Here is a 25,678-nt window from a genome sequence, read left to right on the forward strand (position 1 = left end):
TTTGGCTTGCTCCTACCTTCTGCTCATTCAAAAGAACACTCAAAACACAATGTTTCATACTTGCCTACCCGTCTTCTTCAGTCTCTTAAAACCCTCACTACTTCCCATCACGCCATATCTTCCCATATTTTTATGGACGTCCCATATTCATATTTTGCTTTTATGGTACAGTGACAGCTCACTGAAAAAAAAACAACTGCAGTTCACCTCAATGCATTGAAATGGTCACATTGCAGGAGACACAAGAGTAAAGAGACTCTAAATGTTCCATGGCCTACTTTTTGGGTACAGTAATGTATGGTGAGTATACAGAAAAATATTAATCACTAATTGCTTGAGTTTAATTTGTATTTATTATACCAAACTATTGTGTGCTGACAAAAGGGCACCTAATTCCACATATATCTCACTTTGTATGTACAGGCAGTCAAGTGCAGAAAATGCATCTGCTACCAAGTTTTAATTAGGCCTTTGCTGTCAGGTTGGTTGCTGACTGTTCAGTCATTGTTGCTTAGCAAAGTGTACTTGGCTAGAATATCATCATAGAATATTTACACCTTGTAAAAGAATGAAATTTTCTGTTTCTGTTTTGTAGCCCACATTTAAGATGATATTGTTCAGTCCAGTTCTTTTAGGCTGGCTGCTGACAGTGTGTCCACTTAACCTCATCTCTACGCAACAATTGCTTTGATCATCATTGGCACTAGTTGAAGGGAAGAATAAAAGATATCATCTGCAGTACCGAACACTGATATGGAGCCGCCATGGCTTCCATTTTGGACTAACCAACCGCCCTGAGTGAACCACCAAGTAAACCCAGAGCTCTTCATTTATATGCACATGGTCTTCATTCTCCAACACTGCCACCTTTATTATTTTGCTGCTCACCACCAGAACATCACAAGCATATTTCTTCTGTTTTCAGGCAGCATACAAAAAATTGAATCCCACAGCTACATGTTTGCAATTATCTTTATACGTGGTCCCTTAAATCAGCGGTCGCTAACCTGTGGTCTACGAGAACATTTTCGGGGTCTGTGGCTCTGGTCGGTGCACCCCCAAGCAGGGTCAGGAGAGGGACCCTGCTGGGGGGATGCACCGGTCAGAGCCACGGACCATGTCCCCCATACAAGTCCTTGGCTCAGGGAAGTGGGCGGGCTGTGTCCCTGGACACAACCCACCCTCCCATTGCAGAGTCACAAAACTTTTTTCGATTCCCTTGTGGGAATCTTCTAGGTCCATGTGTTTTGATGGCAGTAACTGATTCCCATGGGGGAATGCTTGAGGGAATTTCTGATTCCCTGTTTTATATATAAAGCCTGATGAGTGAGAGGGGCACCTTTTGATTGAAGGTAAGTATTGACATTGGAGCTGCCTAATTTTGGAACTGCCTGGGGGACTATGGTAATATCATAAAGTCCAGCCTTGGTAACACTGCATAACATTTGTCCAACAGAAAGAAAAACAACATGCAGAGAAACACAGCTACATCAAAAAGTGTGTCAGTGCATACAAACACAAGGCATGATGAGTAAACTCACAAAACTGTGCATTTTCACAATGCAAATCCTAAGTCCCTTTTTTAATATACTGGGGATGGGGGGCTGTCACAGGTTGAAATGATCAGTTAAATACATTTCCAGTCTCTCCATTGTGAAAGTTTGTTTAATTGCTTGTGATAAAACAGAACAAACACCCTATTACACCATATACTTTAGTTTCTGAATAGAATGTTTTATTTACAAGTACAGAACCAAGGGAAATGAAAAACCGCACGTTACAATAACATTATCAATATCAGCGCACAATGGTAACATTAAACTGCGGTTTCATTTTCCTTTATACTGCACCTATTAATAAAACATACTGAGCTGTCCTTTGCTTCCAAATAACAAAAAAAAATGATTGTCAGCCCAGAACTGTGCCAAATTTATTTTATGTGGATCTCAAACATCAATGAATCAGCCGGGAGATTAAATGAATTTTCGTTATACTACTATGTTGTTATATAAACCTAACATTAAAAAAACACACACGCTTTAATTTCATCAATACAGTTACATTTCCTCATGTTTTATTCTAGTTAAAATGCTACAAATATAGCAAGATACTTGTTAATCTTCAGCAGAAATGTATGTTCTCCTGACTTGACCAAACCCACACAAACAAACTTTTAATTGTAGTTAAAAAACAGATTACACTTGATTTTTAGCAATGGATTATGACAAAACTACCAAAAACAATTTTATATAACAATAAATAAGAGTTACCAGTATCGGGTTTAAGGTCTTTAAAGGCAGTCTAAAACAGAACAATATCCACATGTCTGTGCAAGCAAATGTTAGGCCCCCAGCCCCAGATTATCTAACCTGCCCATAGACCGTACTTATTTCGTTTAGCACCTAGTCATTCCAAATTGACTGCACTGAGATGATGGGTCACATACTATTTGTTTTCAATATTCAATATAAATATTTCCATCCATTCTTATAATATATTTCTTCTTAACATTACAAACACAACTAAATTTCCCATAACATTTCAATCTTTAAACTTCCCCCATGTTTATTACTACCTAGTTATTGTTATACCACTACCACACTATTTTATCAAATTATATTGACTGTCTTTAAAGACACCCACCATCTGCTATATAAGGAATGGTAGGTATGGTGAGTGGGAAGTTCTCTTGATGTTAGCAACTTTTTGTTTTCAATAAAAAGTTGCTGCAGAATACCCCTAAAGTTAGGGGTCAGATAAGTTCTCACTGGCTTATCTGTTCCCATTCCTTATCTGTCACCTCTTCCCCAATATATTCCCCATCCCAAGCAATATTGTCAGCCCTCCATGCTGACCTACTTTACTCTGCATTTCCTTGCTATTTCTCGAACCACTCCAAATTCATGTTTCCCAGCAAAAACAACACTGTTGCTCCTGGACTGCCAAGAACCTCTCCAAGCACACTGTGTGTAGAGAAAGGGCTCTTGAGAAATGTAGATCTGGGGAATATACCTAAATTAATGACAACTGGTCTTTTTCCACTGAAAATTAAATCCGAGCAGCTGCCAATGGAAGGATTCTATAAGCCTGGTGATGATGTCACAGAGCAATAAAAGTTCTTTGCCACTACTAGTAGATCTCTTCAGATCTTTAAACAGTGACAAATGGAAAATTGCCTCTTCAGGAGGAAACATTGCAAGTCATTACCATAGAAGAAGAGGACTCATAACATAACTGTACTGGCTTGAATACTACAAGGACAAAAGGTATATTTAAGATTGTATAGATCTAAAAGTGGTTTTGCGGATATGAAAAGCTAGCCCTACCTTATAATGCTTTGCAAATCCTATATCATACAACTTTATCCCCAAACACCCCTTTATGATGTTCAAATACACTTCAGCAAAATGTTTTTCTTGTTTGTGTTTATGCTATGTTGGGACGAGCAGGTATTTCAAGGAGTGCTGTTGCATTTGACTGCCTTGGAACCAGTACTGAACCACCCAAAGCCTTGAATATCATTGAAATAAAAGAAAATGTTTTGATGGGTAGTGCAAATATTTTTTTAGAAGCTTTATACTTCGTCAATTGTTGGTCTACTACTAAACTGCTTTGTTGCCCTTGCTTTTCAACTGCACTAGATGTAAACCAGATGATAGTTTATTGAAGAACAGATGATGACCTGTGATTATTCATGGTGGTACCTTAATACCTCCTTCTCATTGCTCCTGGGCATGTTGAGAATAAACACCTGGGAGCGGCTAATTGTGCTGTGTCTGAATGTAGCCCTTAGTGTTTTCTGCAAAACATAGTTCCATTATTCTATCCAGGTCATTTTATGTGTGGAACTGGTTTTTATTTATTACAAAATACAATATATTGTGTAAATAACAAAGTTTCTGTGTATACAACAGCATATACTTATTTTCATGGTGGACTTAATTGATGATAATTTTATGTTTTGTTTAGTAGAAGCCGACCTTTCTATAAAGACATGTTCTTACTAATGGTATCTCACCATGAAATTTACCACCCCTGGGCACCTACTGTCAGACACTAGGCACCTGGGAGTAGTAACAGGATGACATTCTTTTTTCAGGTGTATACAAATACCTAATAGAACAGAGTTAGCTTTTTCTAGACGCCCATCAATGTATACATTTCCTGTTCTGGTGACTGTCTAAAGGGAATATCTGCTCTCAGTAAATGCCAATTGGACTAAGAGCTTAAAGACTGACAAAGGTTTAAACCTTATCTACCTACTACTTTCAAGGTTACTTTGCAACCATGGCCATACTAAAAGATATTGTGAGCAGGACATCTCAAAACTTCCAGAAATCTGCACAGAATCTGCAATAAAATTTGATGCAATGGTGGATGCTCCCACCTAATCTTAACTACCATTACCAAGCCTAGAGTACAGAAGTGGGTAAAGGTTTGGTATGTAGCTTTCTGGCATCCTTGCAATGCTTATTTAATATTATAATATAGTGTTATATACAATCTTTAAAAAGCAGATTACACAGCTGTATCTTTGGTTCACTTACCCAGTTTCTACACTTCAAGTTTGCAGCATGTCTATCTTGTTACCAAAGCACCATCACACCTTCTCCTTTGCATGATAATCAATCAGTATACACAGACATGGAAAGAGACATTTGCTGATTAATTTTTAAACTTAGTTAACATAAAACAGGACAAATTCACCCTAGAAGAGGTCAGAAACGATTTAGTCAAATCCTAGATGTATTCAAAGGAATTGGTTCCATAAAAAGGCAGAAAACGAAAAGTAAAGCACAACTCCAAATATATTGAGCTTCATTTTTTTGGGTTCTACATGCTAATATGATCTACATGCAATATCAATTACTATATAAATTTCAGACACAACTATTAAGGTTCTGGAAGGAGTGTGATATATTTATGACCTGTCAGTCATTGGGAAGGTTAGTGTAATTGACACCAATCTTATATAATATACATAGACGCCTCTAGGTCATCCTATCCTGGGATTCATCTCCATGTGAAAGTTGCACTGCTGGCGCTGTTAAAATAGTTTTCATAATCCTGTTTACCTCCAAACACAGCTTTGAAAATAATCTGTGTTGTTTCCTGTGTCAGATGTCTACATCAAAGTGATTCCTGAGCACTTTTTTCCAGGAATATAAAATTCATTACATAGAATATGCTGAATTGTCCAGTATAATTATATCTTAAAAAGAAGATCTCAGGCAGGTTGGAATTTATTTTATTTATTATTTTATTACCAAGGAGCGGTTCAAGGCGACTAAGAATAAAGCTCAATGTATTGCTAAAGTAGTAAATATTGACATGGTCAGTTTAAAAAGGGAAATAAATAGGGCTTCCCACCCAACCCCACCACCCATACTAATCAGCAGCATGTAAGTCTTTCAAGTTTCTAACTACTACCTTACCTTAAGTCACAATCCTGCTATCTTCTGGTTCTAATGAGCGGTCTATTGAAACCGGCTTGCAAGCCAGACCCCCACTGGAATCAGCACAGGCCTAGTGGCCATCATGGAATAGGTCTAGGCCTCTGCTAAAGGTTCCTGCCTACATTCTAGTGCTGAATATCAGAGGACTTGGACTGGACAATGGATTTAATATTAAAGAATATTATAGTATTTTATGTTGAATTAAAAAAGATCAACTCATTCTTATGACTGGGGATAGTTTGGTCCTAAAGTGAGGCTTTTAACAAATTTCACCTTCCGATGGAGGGGAAGAATTACAACTTCTGTTATTATTTTATAGTTATGTCTCTTTTTAAAGTATCCCATCTCAGTTGAGATCACGCAGGGGGTGAGCGGAGTATTTCAAATACAGATACAGACAAGCATAACATACAATAAAAAATCCTGTATCCTAACTCCTTATTTAGTCCATATAGTTACTCTTATTATTATTATTATTATTAGCTAACAGGACTTAATTGGATTTTCACCCTGATGCATGACACCATTATTAAAGTACCACTTACAACCGAATTTCACAGTGCTGTCTTTTTGGAGGGTTAGAACCTCAATGGTGTCTATGGTGCAGCTGGAAGATTTATTATCATTAATATTATCAGATCAGATGAAAAAGGGGAATTTGTGATCATCCCTGAAATTACTAGAAAAGTGTTTGGGTGATTATGTGTGCCTGTTAGATTTCTCCATGATTTCCTTCCCCTGTCATATTGAGACTAGAAGTGATAACAAATGTCTCCAATTATTTGCAGCAACATCAACCTTGCCAGGTTGCTAACACTTCCCATTTTAGGTAAATTGAACATTTATTGGTATTAGAAGCTCTCTAGAATAAAGACACAATATTTAAGAGTGGACAACACTGACCTCTGGTGGTCATCATCAGTAATTGTAATCTGATAAATCAGCAACTCCAACTTTTTTTTTTTCTAAGTAATAATTGTCTGGACTGCAGTAAGGATCCATGGATTCCTAGCATCCACTCCAACATGCAGCACTCCCTTCAAGTATCTCAACAGTGTTCACAGGCCACTAGTGCAGCTAACGCCAAGGATGTATGCTTATAAATGTGCAGCACAGCCTCAAATAACAAAGCCAGGTGGATAAGGTGAAGCTGAAGGCGAATAACAACAAAGATTGATTGTTTCAAAGTGTTATACACATATAGGTTGCAAGAGCATGGTGGCTTTTGGCATAGGATCAGTTAACAAAGCAGATAGCAGCCTCATGGGCAAACTTCAGTAATCTTCATAAAAAGTTAAAAAGATGCAAAAAAAAGTATCTGCAATGCAATAACTTAATGCCCAATGCTTAAATATCTGATTTACTGTTACAGGTTTTCTTCAAGGCTTATAAAGTAATAACTGTGTGTGTTCCCCCAGAAAATCCAAACACAAAATTTTCATTAATTACATTAATTTCCAAAATAGGGAAAAGTTGTCACCGGGACTCCTGTCCCCATTAGAAGATCACCCCTCTATTTCTCTATTTCACACAAATAGGGTATAAGGTTGAAGCACAAATGAACCCCTCAACATTATTAACATAGCAGGGGTTGTAACCTTTCCTTATCCAAAACTAAAAACTTGTGGGTAAAATTACACTAATAATGAACAGTATACATCAAATATTATTTGAAAAATGACATATCTCACCTTTGATACATATGAATTCCCTTCACAGTCTAAAGTTCCTAATTTCTTGTAAATTTATTTTTGCTAAAAGCAAAAAATTAATTTAGAGCAACAGGTGAATGTTCATAAATGTACTGTAGTTGTTAATTGATTTTCATATTAAATAACTTTATCTTAATATTTTTAATGTTTCTTTATTGCCAAACCAAATGACGTCCAATTTATCTAATGATCAGGATAATAAAGCCAGTCTGACACCTCCCATAACACCTAATGCCTTAATCACATTATTACTTTGTTTTCTCCAGGATAAAAATATGGAGTTGAGTTTACCATAATAAAACTGACCTTGAACCTTACTATTGTTCATAAAATATTAGGATTTGATCTCATTATACATCACAGCATTCAATAGTTGCTGTAGCTATAATTTATTGTATTAGGCAAAGATTTTGAGTGAGTTTTTGCTAGTGTATTTCTAAATCCTAACCCTCATGTGCCTAGATCCAATTTCTTGATGCCTCTTCAAGTTTCAACATAGAAATGTCCCCCCATAATAGTAGCAATGACACTCTTCCATTAGCACAGCGGTAGGCAAACTCAGGCCTGTAGGCCAGATACGGCCTAGCCAGTAGTTCATCCCTGGCCTAACGCCCCCGTGGTCGATCTGGCCTAATCCCGGCCGGCAACCCGCGACTCTTGAGCCTCCTTGTTATGCCTCCCTTCCCTATTTACCACGGCCGGCGTTAGCACTTCCGCCGCCGGGGTAAGGGGACATTTCTTCCCCTCTGTATGTATTGCGGAGGAAAGAGATTTCCCTTCAGGGGCGTTCCTGGTGGCGGAGGAGCCATCAGCACAGGACTCGAGAGAGAGTCCGGCCTAGTGTGCCTTCTTGACCTCCTAAAATGACCTAGTAGCCAAAAAAGTTTGCTGACCCTTGCTTTAGCAGAATTGATCTTTTGTAGTCTTTAGCATCCTAGTGGTGCATGTGATGAGTTGCTGCAACTGCCATATGTTATAGTTTAAGTATTTGGTGCAAACAAGTAAAGCAAGAACATTACCAAAGCAACTATAGAGTTGTGTTTAGTAATATTTCACTTGTTGGGGAGCAGAGGTAGATATGGTCAAAGGCTGCAGCGTCAGAACATATTCAGCTCCCTCGATCGACTTACGTGTCCCTGCCACGTCCTCATTTTGCACACCATAGAAAATGAATATGCACAATCTAGTCCTTTTTCCACAACTATGTTTTTGTATTTTTTAATTTACTTTTAAAATAATAGTAAACAATGCATTCTTTATAGTGTTTGAATTTACACCATAGAAAAAAGAGGTGCAACTGAGGGGTAATAAATGACAGAGACACTTGATTTGGAAAGAAGGATAGTTCCTCCAAATCACAGACAATTGAGAAATATGCATTCAGATCAAGTACAAACACTTAAATACTGTGTAGAGAAAAAGATAGATCTTTGTGATGCCCTTGACTCCTATGGTCCATAAAATGAACTGTGGTGAGAAAGTAAATCATTCTTTCACTTCTTGACCAAATGAAATGGGAGGATCATTTAATAAGTTTCAGTGCACTTGATCAGGCAGAAAGTAAAAGGATGTGCTATATGTTTCATATTTCTTAGGTTTAAAAAACAGCAGAAGAGTTAAGGACTAACACTAACCATAGAACTGAATGCTACCCAAGTCTATGCCACAATGTGAGGGGATACCCGCACCCCTTGAACCCACAGATTGTGTCAATGTTCTCCACTTCACTGTGCTCCTTTTCTGCAACTACACAGTCCACACACATTGTTGATCAGCCCTCATTGGGGAGATTTCCCCACCATGTCTTTGTCTTTCAGCCCAGCCACAGAAAGGTTTGGCTGCACAGTTACAACAAGTGAATTTAGCAGAGTTGTTCAGATAAAGTATTTGGGTCCTTTAAAATCTAACTCTTGTCCCACTTTACTAACATTTACCATTGCTGATCCTGCAGAGATTCACAGTGCTTCCAGGTATGCGGGATTATGTGTTCTCTTCCCACATTGCAAGGCTTTGTACTAGATGCCAGTTCCTGGCTCATCCCAACTTTATCTAAAAAAATAAAAAAGGGCTACAGATACACATAAAGAAAAAGGTCTGATGAATGCTTGGGGTTACAGACATGTGCAGCTCAGAATATCATAACCAAAACGTAACATTGTAGAAATAGACAGTCTGTATTCTTCTTTTACAGGATCTCTTTCAGTATTTCCACCAATGAGTCAAGGTAAATGTTTCCTTTCTGTTAGGTGAAAGTTCATTTATTTTCATACCTATGGCTACAATAACAGAGTAATATAAAATACATTCCTTCTTCCCCATGTAGTGTAGGCTGCTTTTCCTGTGTACACGGCATGTTCATTTGTCGGAATAAATCAGTTGTATAAAATATTGCAGTTATAAAAATATATAAAATGCTCCTTTCTATCCAATGCCAGGTTTAATAAAAAGGCTTATTTGTGTCTGATGTTTTGTATTTTTTTTTACCTAAAAGTAACCACAAGAGAAACGCCTAGTCTGACAAAGTGTATTTTGTGTGAGTCATAACATTTACAAATCATAGAAGGAAAGGGACACTGTCACCTTCTCCATGCCAGGCAAAACATAAAGTCTCTGCAAAAGGCCTTCCATGACTGAAATATCCTCACCAGGTAATACACTACCTGCACCCCCTGACGCTCTGCCCTCCATTGACTGAGTGGTTTTGGTTATTATTATTACTGTTACATTATTTCTTGGGACATGTATAAGTTATGTCTCTAACATAAATTGGACCTACAGTAAATGCATTGTTTGATTGGGTAACAATATGGCAAAGAGGTTTAATGTTGCTAAATGCAAAGAATGGCCTGTATAAACATTCTTTTTGGTGGGGGGGTTACAGACAATGGTACAAAAAAAGATATGGTATATGCTCTGGTAGATAATTTTGTTAATAACAGCATGCCAAGTTTAGTTTCCAATGTAAGCAAAATATTTCCTTGTATTATTTGATCCTATACAGGCATGAGGAACCTATGGGAATTGTCATGGCACTTATTCTCAGTACAGCCATCTCCATGCCAGCACAAGTGAGTTATTGGGCACTAAGAATAACACAGCTAGCCAGAGGTAAGTTATTGTGTGTGTATATTTATATATGTGTATGCAGCGTGGCTGTATCAGTATACAGTGTGTGTATGTAGTGTGTGTGTATATATATATATATATATATATATATGTGTATGCAAAGTATACTTTCAGATAATAAAGAGATGGTGATGAAATGAATCACAGGGGCTGCTATGCACTGTGCTGTATATATTTCTGACCCCTGCTCCATGCATGATTTATACTCCTAATCTCTGCACTCAATATGTTACATACTTTGTAACCCAGCACTTCATTATGCTGCTTCCTCTAATCCCTGCTGCCGCCATTCCAGCATTGGGAACTAACGTAGGGACAGCTAGCCAAGAGGTGAGTGACTGTATATATGTGTATGCAGTGTGGGTGTATCAGTATACAGTGTCAGTATGTATGTGTATATACATGTTTATGCTGTGTATGTGGGTACTATGTACGTACTTTTTTCCAATGATAAAGGGGTGATGGTGAAATGAATCATAAGGCCTGTTGTGCACTGAACTGTACATACTTCTCACCCCTGCTCCCAGTATGTTATATAATTGTTAAATCTGAACTCTGCACATTACTAACTCTTTATCTGGACCAGAGTTGTCTCAGGGTTTTTTACCAATATCCTCTGAGCCACTTGGGGTATCCCAGCTCTTTCACAGTCCTGGCGTTGCCCCTGAGTGGGAGGGCTTCCGCTTCTAAAAGAAAAGAAACATAATCTTGCACCTGTTGAAAAAATGAGTAAGACTTTAAATGGAATCAGAGCTTAGAGCCTCGATGCAAGTTGAAGCTAACCAGCTCCTGGAAAACCTGATCATTTCACAGGTATGTGCTTTTCATGGGGTTTTCCCTGCTGACAATATCTTTATAAAGCAATCCTGAGTGTAAGCCAATGAAGCACATCTTTAGTAGACCTGCACTTTAAAAAATCCCCCCGGACCCCTAGGTATAGCCCTTCTGGTGCATTACCTACCATCAAACCAAAGCAAGAGCTCTTTTCCCCAACATGATTCTAGACAGATCCCCTTCCTACTTTACATGTGCGCCACAGCCCCATATATTTCTCTAGGTAAGCTGCACTAATGACAACCTCCAACAGTCCCTCAGTTTTTTGATAAATTCAACATGTCACGCATTCTTAATTCTAAGTATTGGCAACTGTCAAAATATGGTATTTGTTATATATAAAGGCCACTGAAAAAAAAAATAGTGATAATTAATTCGTTTTGCCAATATAGTTAATCATGGCTTTGAGTCCAGCGGTTCTTTTTTATATACCCTTTGAGCTCTTTCTCTTCCAACTTCAAGTGAGATTGGCAATTAAGCCCCATTGCTTATTTGTTGGCAAAAAAGTGTTGAGTCACATGCTCCCCATTGCCAGAAATAATACCAGCCAAACTGCTTTAAGGGAAACTGAGTATATGCTGGGGGAGGATGAAATTTAGATGCGCCTCTTGTTTTCACTGAACATTCATTTTATAAGTATTTTCAAAATGTATTTGCAAAATGAAAATGCAATTATTTATGATAATAGTAAAACAAATTGTTTACTTCCTAAAACCAATAATGTACCCAATAAAACTAAAAATTGAAGTTGTCCAGGTCTTCTCCATACATTGCAGTGTGCCATTTTCAGATTTACCATTAGGGGGTGGCAGGGTTCTATTCCTGCAATGCTCAGTGAAGGCTAATTATTAATTTACTGGATATTATTTCCAGTCCTGAGTCAGACCGTAGCAGACTAAATTGGTTCACTTCAAACAAAGTTGAAGCAAAGCAGGTAATCTGTTAATCAGGTCTGCAGGTCCATGCAAAGAAAGGATACAGAAGTGCAAACAGTAGCTCCCCACTGCAGCAGGAGACAAGAATCCTAAATTCACACTAAGTTACCTGAACACCTTACACCTGTGCAATCCGCTATAGTGACAGCACACATTTTTATGTCACTGTAATATTACCACTCTTTCTGCTCCCTCCAGAGTCCAAGGCAGGTTTAAATTTAATTGGTAGATGTTGAACACTTCCTAGTACTAACGCGTTCCAGGATGATCAGATTAAAGTAAAAAATGACTGGAGTAGTAACTGAGCTACTCAGCATGTAGGCAATACACCCCATCTGCTTATCAAGATTTCATTATTATTCTGACACCAGGTGTACCTGGAAGAATAAATAGTGTATGAGCAAAGCCTTATAAGCTTTAAGGGCCTGTATGGATGGCGTTAGATATGTGTCAGTAAATACCGCTTCTAAGATCATTTAAAGTTCATTGACATGTGCAGTTAACTTCACTCTGGCATGCATTTGACTCCCCAAGCTGCATCAAGTTGCTTTTTCATCCTCATTGACCTGTATGGGGAGAGAAGCAGTTCTGACATGAATAAAATCATGGTAACAAAGACTTATATTAACCTGGGCCATATTAAGACATGGGGGGGCCCAGGGCAAAATTGCATTTGGTAGGTCCCTCCCCCAGACACAACTAACACCCCTCCCTAGGCACACCCATGTCCTATACTCAATAGGTGGCTAGTGGTAGACATGGTGGTGCAGTGACATGACTCGGCCCAAGAATTGGACATTGTGGTTCTGTCCTGGTAAAGCAGAATCTGCTCTCTTTTACAGATTGCAATGTTTACCAGCACCACACCATTCAACCCTTGGGCTGAGTCTCTCAGTAGAGAGCTCTGATCAGCACAATGTTGACTGCTGGCTGTGGGGCCCTGGTCAGTTGCCTCATTTCCCCTTTTATGTTTAGTCTCGAAAGAGTGCATTAGAAGCTGCAGCCAGTCAGAGAGGACCTGCATGACTTACTGACTGGAGTTATACTTTCAGGTATTTCAATTTTGGAGGCTCAAAATCACATGTAAGGTTACCTAGGCAAGTCGGATGCATCTGCCTAGGATGTTATGTTTTCAGAAAGCTATGTAAAGCGTACGAATTACTGGGACCCAATGATTACATCACTGGGGCTAAAAAATGATAAGATATGTGATGCAAAAGTATTTATGGAAAGGAGGAGAGAAAAGAGAAACCAGGGAGGCAAAAGTATAAGCACATCAAAATTCAGCTTCCAGCATTGAATTGGGTTGCTGTACGTTTCTCATAGTCTTTGCAGTCTGCACTGCACAACTTGTTACTTACCGGTATCCATATCAAACTATACCCAAAGGAAAAGCCTCAGTCACCTGCACATTTGTATTTGTTATGAAGTCTCTGTATTTGTGTTCCAAGCTTTGCCCACCTTGTGCCAGTCTCTGTGGTGTTCTCACCCTTCATGTATGATTTGCCCGAGCTGAGGGACCTCCACACACGAATCTCATCTATGGAATCCCAGGCAGATATAAGAAGACAATCCACCAGACCCCAGCACCAGCTGAAGTTTCTGCTGAGCGTAGAATTACCTTTTAAGTGATTTTCATACATTTTAATTTAATGCTGTTACAAAATGTAAGTGGTTCTGCATTATAAACTCTCAGTAAACACAGTGTGTTTCATCAAGGCTAACAAAGCATCCTTTTGTATTCTGTTTGTATGGAAGAACTAACTACACAAAGCAATCAGCCCTTCTCTGCTATGTGGGTTTGGTATGAATTCATTGCTCAGCTTGCTGCACTGTAGGAAGATGCATAGCAAATACCTTTTTAACACTTTTTACTGACAAAACAAGTTCTCTTTACCTGCCATAAATAAGATGGCTACGTCCAGTCCTTTACTTGTGATCAAGTCCCAGGCAAAGGTCTGCGGCTTTCATTTCATTAGAATACAAATCAGACAGATCCTTCTGATGGATTTTCAGTGAAGGAAGAGAAAAAGCAAAGTCCAATCAGAAAAGACATTGTGCATAAGTAATAAAAAAATATGCTTATCACAATTTACACATATCATTAAAAAATATTTAGGTGTAAAGTTAAAACCCTTGTCAGGTTTTATTTCTTATCCCAGGCTCCAATCACTCACCCTTCTTGTCTTGGTGACAACATTTTACAGGGAGTGAGGGGAACTCTCCAACAATAACACAGACTGAAAAAGCTACTTTTTCCCTTGGAAAGGTGAATAAATGACATTTGGCCAATCACCTTTTAGAATCAGTGCCATGGGCAACAATTAATGAGTGTTTTATCTTGGGCTCCCTCCATCCTTATTATTATCTATTCTCACAATATTTTTCTATTTTCTCTTTGTTTGGGATCTTTTTAACACCATTCGTCAACGTGCAGACAAAAAAATTTTGGAAGTTTGTTCACTCCGTGCCAATCAGAGCAGTCTTGATGCCACCCTAGGTAGTATAATAACAAAAAGACAATAGGGTTACAAGATTGACGTGCACTATCGGAGGGTAAAGGCTCTGTACCTCCATCACCTGTTCAGAGACTACAACCAGAGGACGAAATGGCAACTTTGACACTATTGTATTAACAAATGATAAAATCTCTTCAGTCTTTCTCCCTATATCAGCCTTTCTAAATCTTTTTACCCCTGACGAACCCTTAAATTAATTTTTAGGTCTTTGGGAATTTTTACTAAAACTAATTTACTGAGGGTCAGTAGGGTAAAAAGCCTCCTAAATTGGTGGCCAGTGGATAGAATGCCCTCCTACAGTATTGGCTAGAATACCACCCTTACTAAAAACATCATTAGAGACATGCAGCTGGCTTTACCAAGTATTGTTGACCCAGAACTATGCAGGCGTCAATGAATAGGAGGTTGATCAGACACAGTTCGAGAAACCTATACTGTATACTGGAATTAATTATTAGTGAACATCAGTAAGATTATGTTTTACTTGTAAATGTGTATGATATTATAAAATGATTTTTCACAGTTATTTCAGAGATATACCACCCATATGGTGTACTGTGCTTTCCAATGGGACATTATCTCTCTTTAATTATTACCTCTATATTACTTAAAGGTAAGAACTTTAAAGCGGATGTTACCTTCTTGGTAGGTCTCCTTCATTGATCGAAGACAACACCACACATCTTTTCCTTGGAAAGTCACAAGGCCACTAAAAAGTCTTTTGGTCAAAGAATCAGGCAATTAGACTCTGTGTAGATGTTTTGGATTCTAAAGTTTATCCTTGTTTCACCCTGACATATAAATTCAAAAAAGTCAAAAAAGACAAAAGTCCATCAAGTTCAACCACAAGGGAAATAAACATTGCAGAAACCTGCATATTCCAGATAGAACCCAATATGCACAGCGGATCCAGAGGAAGGCAAAAAAAACATATAAAACATGGTTCAATTTACTCCAATAGGAAAAAATATCCTTCCTTATTCCCTAAGGCAATGATTTACACCAGTCTGGTCTTTTAAAATGAAATTTCAAATGAAATAAAAACTTTAGAATTTATTTTCCTAGAAAAGGTAGAATTGTTGAGAGGATGTGCAGGGACATTTATCTAATGATGACAATGAAAGAAGATCCTAAAACCCTTCTAATTTTCTTTACTGGAAAGATTTGCTTTCAGTTCCAGAATAGAAGTAATATAAGTCATAGATAGCATTAAAAACATGCTCAACCTATCATCACTCTGATCAAAGCAAAAGTGAGGGATGGCACATTGTTTTATGAGAGGTGTGAGCATTTTACGAATATTTTTTTTTACTTTAAAGCTCAGGTAAAGACTCAGAACTTTGTATGCTTCCCTATTTCCACATGTTATAATTTGTGACTGATGCTGGTATGGAAATGACTTACGGTACTTTTTCCTCTCAAATTCTTTCTATCCTCATATTGCAGTGCCCTGTGCTTGCAGAGCTGAGCAACAGCCACACCCATTACATAGAAATAGATGGGTGTTTCTTTACCAGTTCTGTGTATGTGAGTGCTAGTTACTACAGGCACTAGGTCTATCTCTGGTATCTCAGACATATTTCCGTGACTTCATTTTAAACTACTCCTAGATGGCATTTGCAATCATTTCTATGTTTTGTGAGTATTGCATTTGGCTCATCTAAGAAGAAAAAAAATCTGCACACAGGCTATACTGGAAACATATATTCTTGTCAACTGGAAACACTTATAGCATGAGCAAAGCATCATCCAATCTCTGTCACAAGCAAGGACTTAAACTGTAAAGAACATTCACTTACCAGAGCAGAGAGGAATACTGGAGGAGTGACACCATCCATTCTTCATAAACTCCATTCTTAGCAACTTAGCATGTGTAGAATGTAAACCAGACATTCTGTGCGGGGGGAATCCTACGGCCTGGTGACAAATCGGCTGACAGTTTAAGCAGATGCTACATCAACACTCGTGCTAATATCACATTTCAAACAAGAGATATCTGATGTGATAATCTGAAAACTAAAATACAAAATATCAGGCTGGCAACCTACGCAGAGACAACAATGAGAGGAATGCAAATTAAATTTATATTTATATACATCACAAGGGGCCCTGCCAACAAAAATATTACTCAGCGCTTCTTTCTTAAAGAAGACACTAAACTTTGTTAAATTCTAGTATGAAATTACATTTTATTGTCAATTTAGAACAAAACCCCTCATGTAAAATAATTGTATTGGGTCCTATTGCCTCCAATGTTAGGGGAAGATGTTTGAATTTTCATGATTCTCTGTCTTTCTGTGTTTTTTTTAAATAAATGAATTTAGGTTATTCACATAGCAAAGTGAATTATTTTCTTGCAAGGGATTTCACTTAATAAATGAGATTGCACTTCTAATATTCATGCGCAAAAAAAAAAATCCTGCTTCAATTTGCTTGCAGGTGATTGGGTTTTCTTTGGACCCCTTTCACGAAACCAAGTGAATCATTCCTTGCAAGGTGAAAAACCTAAATTCTTTTTAGAAAATCAACCATATTGCAGGATATAACAGCTACGCCTTTTTTGTGTTTATTTTTTAAACACCTATTGTGCTTCTTTAGACAAGCAATGATTGATAGGAGCCATAAAAAGGGTCTTGGGTATTTCTAAGAGTAAGATCTCCTCATCATTATTCCTGATCCTGTTCCCATATATCTAGGCGACTTTGGTGTTCTCCAGTTCCTCCTGTTACCATTTTCCATAATATATAAATAAATAAAACCAGTTGGAGGAGGGGAGATCCTCATAATTGGCCCATCAAGGGTGCATACATGAGAACTGTGTGTATAGATCAGACTTTCTAAACCTTTTTAATATGGGGGGAAGCCTTGAAAAAAATTCACATCTCAAGGAATCCCTGCAAATATTTACCGTATGATATGGCCAATTCATGGCATCTTTGCCTGGTGGTCAATAGGAAGGACACCTCTGACTGCCAGTGGGAAGAATGTCACCCATACGGATAAAACTGCTTATCATCAGATCATAAAATGCTCATTGTTCAAGGAACCCTTGGCAATCTCTGGAGGTTGAAAATCACTGGCATAGATTTTGCTGGAATCCCCAAGAGATAGAAGAGACTGTCCAGTGGTTTAACTCTCCAGCGACCACCAAGAACTGAAAAATTTACTTTGGATGTGTTGATATTAAAATCCCTGAAGTAAATAAAACATTGTCCAGCCTCTTAGCAACTTCTATGATTGCCAGAAAATGGTGGATTTGTGCAAAGCCCGGAATAATGAATACTTTGAAAATCATTCCAATTTTTAATAGGCCTCTTTATTTTCAGCATGTTGGGAGAGCTCTAGTAAGGCACTCAAAAAATGTGAAATTATAATTCATCCTACTGAAAAAAGAAGCTGATCAAATCTAATATATCATGTGTACATACTGCATATTGTGTATGATTTATGGAAAAAATACATTGTTTTATATTGAATGTAGTTAGCCATTTAAATTTTTTTTGCTAATGTAAAACCAGAGATCTGATTGGTTGCTACATGGTATTTTTGGGTTAGGGATGACCAGCTGATTTTTGTATTATTATTTTGGATAGGGTAGATAAAGGGTTATTGATCGGGAAGCAATAGGAGTTCTTGTCTTTTGTCTTGTCTCTTGTCTTTTTGACCTCTGGTTTCGTATATCTTGCTTATAGGGGTGTCAATAAGATACACAAGGAGGAATTTTCAATTATAAATTATATGTATCAAATAATTGGCAAACATTCTAACCATACTCCACCCTATTTAAAACAAATAAAGTCGGTATTGTTCTTCAAAAACTAATTGGGAAAAGAGCCTCTTTAATCCCACTCTTCTTGACCCATTTATGCTCAACTTTTCAGCACTGCCCCATCTCTTTCTCACAAAATATACTGGGAAGCACTGGATATGGTGTTTGTGTTTTTTTCCCTTAAAGCAGAGATAGAGCCCTGTGTAAACTTTGATTCCACCCCATAGAGATCTAACATATCACTGGGACTACAGAGGGACAGAACAATAGGGGAGTGAGTGAAGTTAGGGATGAGTTAGTGGTGGAGGAAAACTCCAATTTATTTATATGTGTTTTGGCTACAATAATATTCTTTTCTCTCTTTAATTTCACAATACAATTCTGCAAATGCCATAGTTGCTTTCATAGGATGACAACGCTCAATCACTCCATTGTATCTACAGAAGGAATCATGGTTTTCACAAGGCTGCTTTTCTAATTTGGAGTACAAATATGTGTTTCCTTTTTCATCTCTATCAAATAAATGTGTAATTAAAATGCACAAATGCAGCTATCGCATCTAAGGACTAGAAAATTCCTATATATAACACATTTGGGTTCTTGGGTTTCGATATCCTTTTAACGAAACTTACCGTAATGTTTCTTTTAGCTACAGTGATTTTTTGTAGGCTAGAAATTTTGGAAGATTCATTTATGTTTTGGCTTTATCCCCTAAGACCGGAAAACACAGGTCCATGTGTCTCGTGTCTCTCTCCCAGAATTTACTGATTGCTTTTCTCTATGAAGCTTTTCTGAAATATGTGAAAGGCGGGATAGCTGGCACTCGGCAGTGTAAGAGGGTGATGGAACTTGGCCAGCTCCTCTGAGGTAAAAATAATCATGAATAAAGCTGTTTGTCGGCATCAGACGGTCTGATGGTTGGATGAGTAGATGGAGTTCCAGATGTCTTGGATCACAGGCGACCCCAGTGTTTGCACAGCTAAGACATTACAAAAACGCTACTGTGAAATTTCTCTTCCTTTCAGAGGACCCTGCCCAAATTTTTCCTTTTGACTCATAAGGTAAACGATGAGATAATAATGTGTGAAGGCTGGAAAGGATGACAGATTTTGAAGACTGTCATATGGGCTGTCTACACAGTCATACAAAAGTTGTTTAACCAGAATACAGCAAAGGAAATGTTGTCAGGACGGCCATGTTGTTGCTCACTTTTATGCGTTATTCCGGTCACCCCAATACAGCTGTTGCCACAGCCAAGGATCCAGTTCACAATTTCATATACCACCATTGCCCCCTTTAATGTATGTCAGGGCAAATACTCAATACTAATTTTGTTTTGTGCCTTTTTGTGGGCTGAATTTGTGGGACTTGGTGTAAACCCAGTTGTCTGGGCCCTGCCCATTCTTCTAATCTCCTTATCATAGGAACACATTGTTCAGTAGTTTTTATTTTTTATTTTTATAATTTAATGATTCATTGCATTAAAGATTTTCAAGATATCTAAAAATATTTTGCATACATGTTTTGTGTCATTCAGAAGATATTTAGGACAGTAGGCCTTGGGCTATCTCAGCTTGTCTCAGGTGAGAATATGAGGTGTACAGCAGTCACCTGACGTTGTTCATGGATCCGTACTGATGTATCCATGAACGTTCAATGAAGAATGAACGCTATACAAGTCAATGGGGAAGAACACAGCAGGGTGCCACTCACTCGTATTCCCCCTTCCCCCTCTTCTGTACATCGCTTGTTCGTTCCTCTCTCACTCTTTGCCACTGAAAATGATCCAGAAAGATTGTTTGCAACAGTAAAAATTGCACATGTGTATGCAGCCTTTACTTTCAGTGATGGTGACAATGGTCATCAGGACAAATAGAAAGGCAACTCTTCCCAGCATAGAAGTAAAAACCAAGCAGGCTCTAACTCTTCCCTGCTCTATCCATACCTAGAAAAAGTTTTGCAATTAAACAAGAACATCTTTTCCTTTTTTAACTTTGGAAAATTAGGAAACAAAAGGTTAGACCATAATATAGTAAGACAACACAGACAAATTATATTACTGTCAATAAAGATTGTTAATGATCAGTAGATCCAGAATCAAAGTAAGTTTAAGTTTTGCGCCATGTAGAACACAAATTTTGCACCCAGCCATCCCAGGCATAATCATAATAAAAAAACAAAAGAAAGTTTTTAGGGATGGGGGGTACACCAGTATTTTTCCTTTTAGAAAAAAAATACATTTACAAAAAACTTTAGCTGGACTGTTGTTTGGACCAACTTATCCTTTTAACGTGGTTTTCACTGATGGTGACCTCTGCTCTTGTATCTGGTCATCCGTTGGAAGTTCTCTGGCTTATAAAGTCCATTTGCATGTGTGGGGAAATTATGGACTGGGTTTGGCAAACTCAAAACACAGTTATGGGTTAATAATAAGGAAAGTACAATACAAGTCATAATTTGCTATTAGGAATAAAAGTTACATGGACCCACAGTAGAGTTCAGTTGTTAAAAAAAAAAAATACTGCACATTGTAAAATAGAATTGCCCTTTGAATTGCTAGATAAATCTCTTAATTTCTTGGATTCTGATACTTTCTCTGATTGCTTTGGGCCATTAGAGGAGGTGAACTGAGTGTACTGGATGTGAGCTGTTTAACTAAGCAATTTACAGGCAAAAGCTGCAAGCACTGGTATCATGAGTTACTGAAAAATTTCAAAGGGATAATTAAGGTCAGCTTGATACAGATGAAAGAATTATTCCTAATGATCAGCAATATTATTATATCCATAGAAAGTAAATGGCAATACTATACAATAGCAAGTTACAAAAGCATATTTAGCATACCTGGTTTTTCAGATTCTTTCCAGTGATGATGCAGAGTAGGCGCACCTCTTCTTTGTGTTGATACCTGTGTTGATGGCACCTACCTTCTGGACTGTTGGGTCCTCATCTTCTCCTTCCAAGATGCCAGTATTATTTCATTTCCTGGGGTACTAGTACATTATATCTCAGAAGATGCATTAACTCTAAAAATTGTTTTGGATTTGAATTGTATTGCATTCAGACCATATACTAACCTATCTTTATATTTCATATGTGCTGTTCCTCTGAACATTTGAAAGGCACTTTTGGGACAACTGCATCGTTCATAAAAAGTCTTCATCACCAAAAATATTGTATCCTAATAACTTGTGTTCATTAGTTATAGTTAAACATATGTATAGTAAGCAGTTAAATCACATATTTTAATAGGTTATTAATAGTGGACGTCCGGCCAAACTGGGCTTTTTAGCTTTGGCTATGAAGGGGAAGGAATGGAACCTTTAAGATTTTTATTGCTTGGAATGATATAGGTAGGTGGCACTAAATTTGGTTACATTCCTAGGTGTAAAATTAAGTCTAAATGGTACTATATAATGGCTTTTGTTAGACAAGCACCAGGAAAAAGCCTCCTAAGAAACTCAGGTATAGGGATAATATTAGAACTAGTCCAATGGATGAGACTTCAATCGTACAATGATAACTTCCAATGCATTTTGGAAGCTACAAGACTTCTCCTTATGACAAGGCTTAAACTGCTAGTTTGAACGAAATGTTGGACTTCTGTGAGTTAATAGAATGTTATTAAATTAGCTTTAGCAGATGGTTGTGTTGGAAGGTTCTACCCAAGTCATGGAGAATCTCACTTACATTCTATTTTAATCAGCAGTTAAAGCCCTGGTGAAGGGGGAACCTTATCGAAATGTGTTGGGATGCTGCCTTTGGATTTTTGTAGTGAAGAAAACATTGTTGGAGTGTTGCGATTTTGTTTTCCTTCAATTCCTTTTTTAGTCAGACAGATAGTGAAGGAAATCATTTATTTGGTGAGACAGAACACACAGACGCCTCTCCCCAATTAATTCAAATTTTAAATTCAATTTTTTTGTTGGAGTTGCACTTTAAGTCACTTGGGAGCCTTGGATTGGAAATTTCTCCACCGTAATTTCTAGAACCCATACAGATATTAGCTCTGCATCACTCTAATCATCAAGCTTTTGTGTTAAGCCGTTACGCCTTCTCCAGGACAGGGGTCTGACCTTTGGTCCAAAGCCATCCACTATTTCCTATTTTTTTGTTTTTTGTCTAAAGCAAAGGTTTCATACCATCCACTTTTGTTCCACAAATCCATGTAAGTTTGAATATTTCTGGATTAATTACTGTCTGACATCCATGTATATTGGCCTAAAACCTGCTTGTTATTAATCAATTATTAACCAGTATATATAGTGGGACATCAATGTGCGCTCTAAACAACATAGGTCATCATGTTATAGAGAGCACATTAATTGGGAATGTGTATATCTACAACATAATATTCATATGAGTCACTATAAATTCTAATTCAAACATTATCTACTGGTCTAGATGCAATTGACACAGACAATCTACGCATGCTGTCGATACTCCTGAAGAAGCCGTATCTGTCGAAACGCGTCGAGTATATCCAACAACATGCTTTGATGATCAAACATTGTATATGGTCAACAATATATAAGTTGATAGCTGTTATATGTCTATTGAAAAAATCACTTTGTCTGTGGTTGAACCCCAAGGATAATAAGGTGGTTCAAACCAACCTTTGATTACTGTTTATTGTAATAAGTAATCATATGACTTCAATGATTATACCTGACCACTAGTTGTGTACAGTGGTATTTTTTAATGTACAAACCCTATTACAAATTTTGTTAATGTATGTTGAATACATCGTTTGTGCCGAAAAACCCTGCTTAAATCTCTGTCTTTGTTGCTTTTTGATCTATTGAATGATGAGGGTAGGCACGTTATTGCTCTATTTACAGTCACTATGATATACCACCACCATTGCCACATTTCCACTAAAGCAAAGGTTTGCTTTAGACTCTAAAGGTTCAGCTCCAAGGCATCCAAACAAATAAATAGGAAAAGTTTATTGGTTTAATGCAATTAGCACTGGTGCATAGCATTTACATGATCTGTAATTGAAAGAAATTGATTTATTAAAAAAATCACATAGTAGATCAGATTACATTCAGATTTCCCAAAACATGTTGATAATTGTTTGGTCCATCAGGAACAATCAACAATATTCTGCTATTGTCTATGGTCTTGGCAAAGTCAAAATCAAAAGCTTGGTGAATTAATCGTGGATTATTGATTTGTGATTGTAATTGTTTATTCATTTAATTCCACTCAGTAATTAATTTTATCATGTATTTTATATGGTCATCACTTTTATACAGTTGAAATTGAAATTATTAGGCATTTGCTTTTCTTTTTTTACACCTCTGTATAAAGTTCCTAGCTTCTCACTTGCTATGTATATCATAAATGATTCTCACGTTTCAAGATTTATATTCTTTTTATTTTAGTTTATCATTGAAGAAAAAGATTTCAGGGAACATAAAAAGCCACTGTATATTTTATTCCATTAACCAAATAAAACTAAAATATTTTTTTCATTGGGCTAAACCAGAAAACTATTTAACCTTTGGGTTTATCTTTTCTCTGATGCCAAAGAAGACAGATTATAACAACAGGAAAGCTGTACCTCATATATAACCTGGACATGTTCTTTTTTATGTTCAGTAAACTACCTTCAACCCCTGAGTCAAGGAGGATATTAAACAGAGATTCAGCTCTGCAATCCACAAGGGAAAGTACATTGCTAATGAACAGACACGGGGATCTCAAGGTGTCATGGCTGTGTGCTTGTTATGCAGCCCATTGTATTGGAAGAATGTCAAGGAAACACACATTTATGGGGAGGGGGTGCCTAATAATATGACAGCCAATCCATTTAGACTTGGAGGCCCTGCTCCGCTTCACTGGAAATGTACTCACTAACTCCTTTGCTTCGGTCTTTATTCCATCTGTGTTATCCGAGTTTATTGTTAGGAATATAAACACTTTCTGAGCGTGATTGGCTCCCCTGGGATTTGTTTCATGTTTGAAAGCAACTTATCAAGGGTATCAAAAGGATAAAAAAAAAGCTTTTAATTACTCAAATTGCTGCAGAAATTTAACATAGTGATTGCTTGAATGAGTTCCATGGTCTGTATTTATCAACACTCATTGCCTCTTTTTATTTTGTGGGTAAAGAAACATTTAATTTGTGCAAAGGTTTTATTTTGATGTGAGGTTGTGAGATTTTATTTTTAAGCTGAACTCCAGGCAAAAAGCTAAATACACACTGAAAAATCTAGTCCCCCACAACCCACACACTGTCTGGCCTCCTATTAATATGTTCCTTGTAGACACAACTGATTGTCTATCCTTGCATTGCGTTATGTTCTCCTACAATACCATAAATGATATATTGATGTATACAAAGCTGCAATATTATGTGTCCTTTACATATGCCAAAGTGATGATATCCTCCCCCTTAAAAAGATGACATAATGTACCCCTAAAGGTCTTACCTTCCATAAGCAGGGCATCCTTTTCTGACCACCCATGCAGGGCTTATTAACTGTTACCATAAAGCAATTTATTGTGTGATTTTGCACTTGTATCATACATCCCATTGTTTTTGTAATAGCTTTACAGTTCCACTGACTAATATATGTAGTGAGAAAAAGATGATTTTGTAGAGTCTTGAATACTCTAAAACTGTTTTATAAGCTTAAAAATTATTGACATCATAGGGCACAATTCTGTTACTACTACAAATTAAGGCTGCAGGGTTGAAACATAACACCAACTACTTTCATTTTTTGCTGAGAGCCTTTTAAAAGGGTTGAAATAAATGTAAATGTGTTTAATATATGACCAAGGCTGTGATAATCATTCTACTTGGCTGAATACTTGTTTGTGGCCACTGAACAAGCACTCTAGGAGTTTAATGATGAGATTGTAAGCTGAATTATCTTTGCAAACTTACTTTTAAAAGAAAACTTTTCTTTTTCCCATGTAAAAAAAGTCACAAACTACATACTATATGCAGACACTTAAGCAACTCATTTATATACGCTCCTTAGTATTATCATGCCTTTGTATTAACATCCCAACTTTTCTGGGAAAACTTTCCACATCATTTTGGAATGTGTCTGGTGGTATAGTGGCCACTGACTTAAAAATGCATTTGTAAGGTCAGTTACTGAAATTGGATGAGAAGACCTGGCTCACAATCAGTGTTCGGATTCATTTAGAAAGGTATACATTGGGGTTGAGGTCAAGGGTAAGTTCCATTCACACTAAACATATTAAACCATGTCGTTATGGTGTTGGCTTTGTGCACAGGGGCACAGTCATGCTGGAACAGAAATGTGTCCTCTTCAAATATTGCTAGATGGTTGAAAGAGCACAA

The 25,678-nt window shown here is 37.4% G+C and overlaps 1 long non-coding RNA gene across 1 annotated transcript in view; it reads left to right on the forward strand.

Annotated features, from left to right (window-relative positions):
* Positions 1-23,388, forward strand: part of LOC140323352 (uncharacterized) — a 34,720-nt gene extending 11,332 nt beyond the window's left edge. Inside the window, exons 2-3 of the long non-coding RNA XR_011919355.1 lie at positions 10,170-10,276; positions 22,756-23,388. This is a non-coding gene — a long non-coding RNA (uncharacterized lncRNA). The remainder of the gene's footprint in view (positions 1-10,169; positions 10,277-22,755) is intronic.
* The last annotated feature ends 2,290 nt before the right edge of the window (positions 23,389-25,678 follow it).

Source organism: Pyxicephalus adspersus, chromosome 2, assembly GCF_032062135.1.
Source record: "Pyxicephalus adspersus chromosome 2, UCB_Pads_2.0, whole genome shotgun sequence".
Lineage (NCBI taxonomy): Eukaryota > Metazoa > Chordata > Amphibia > Anura > Pyxicephalidae > Pyxicephalus > Pyxicephalus adspersus.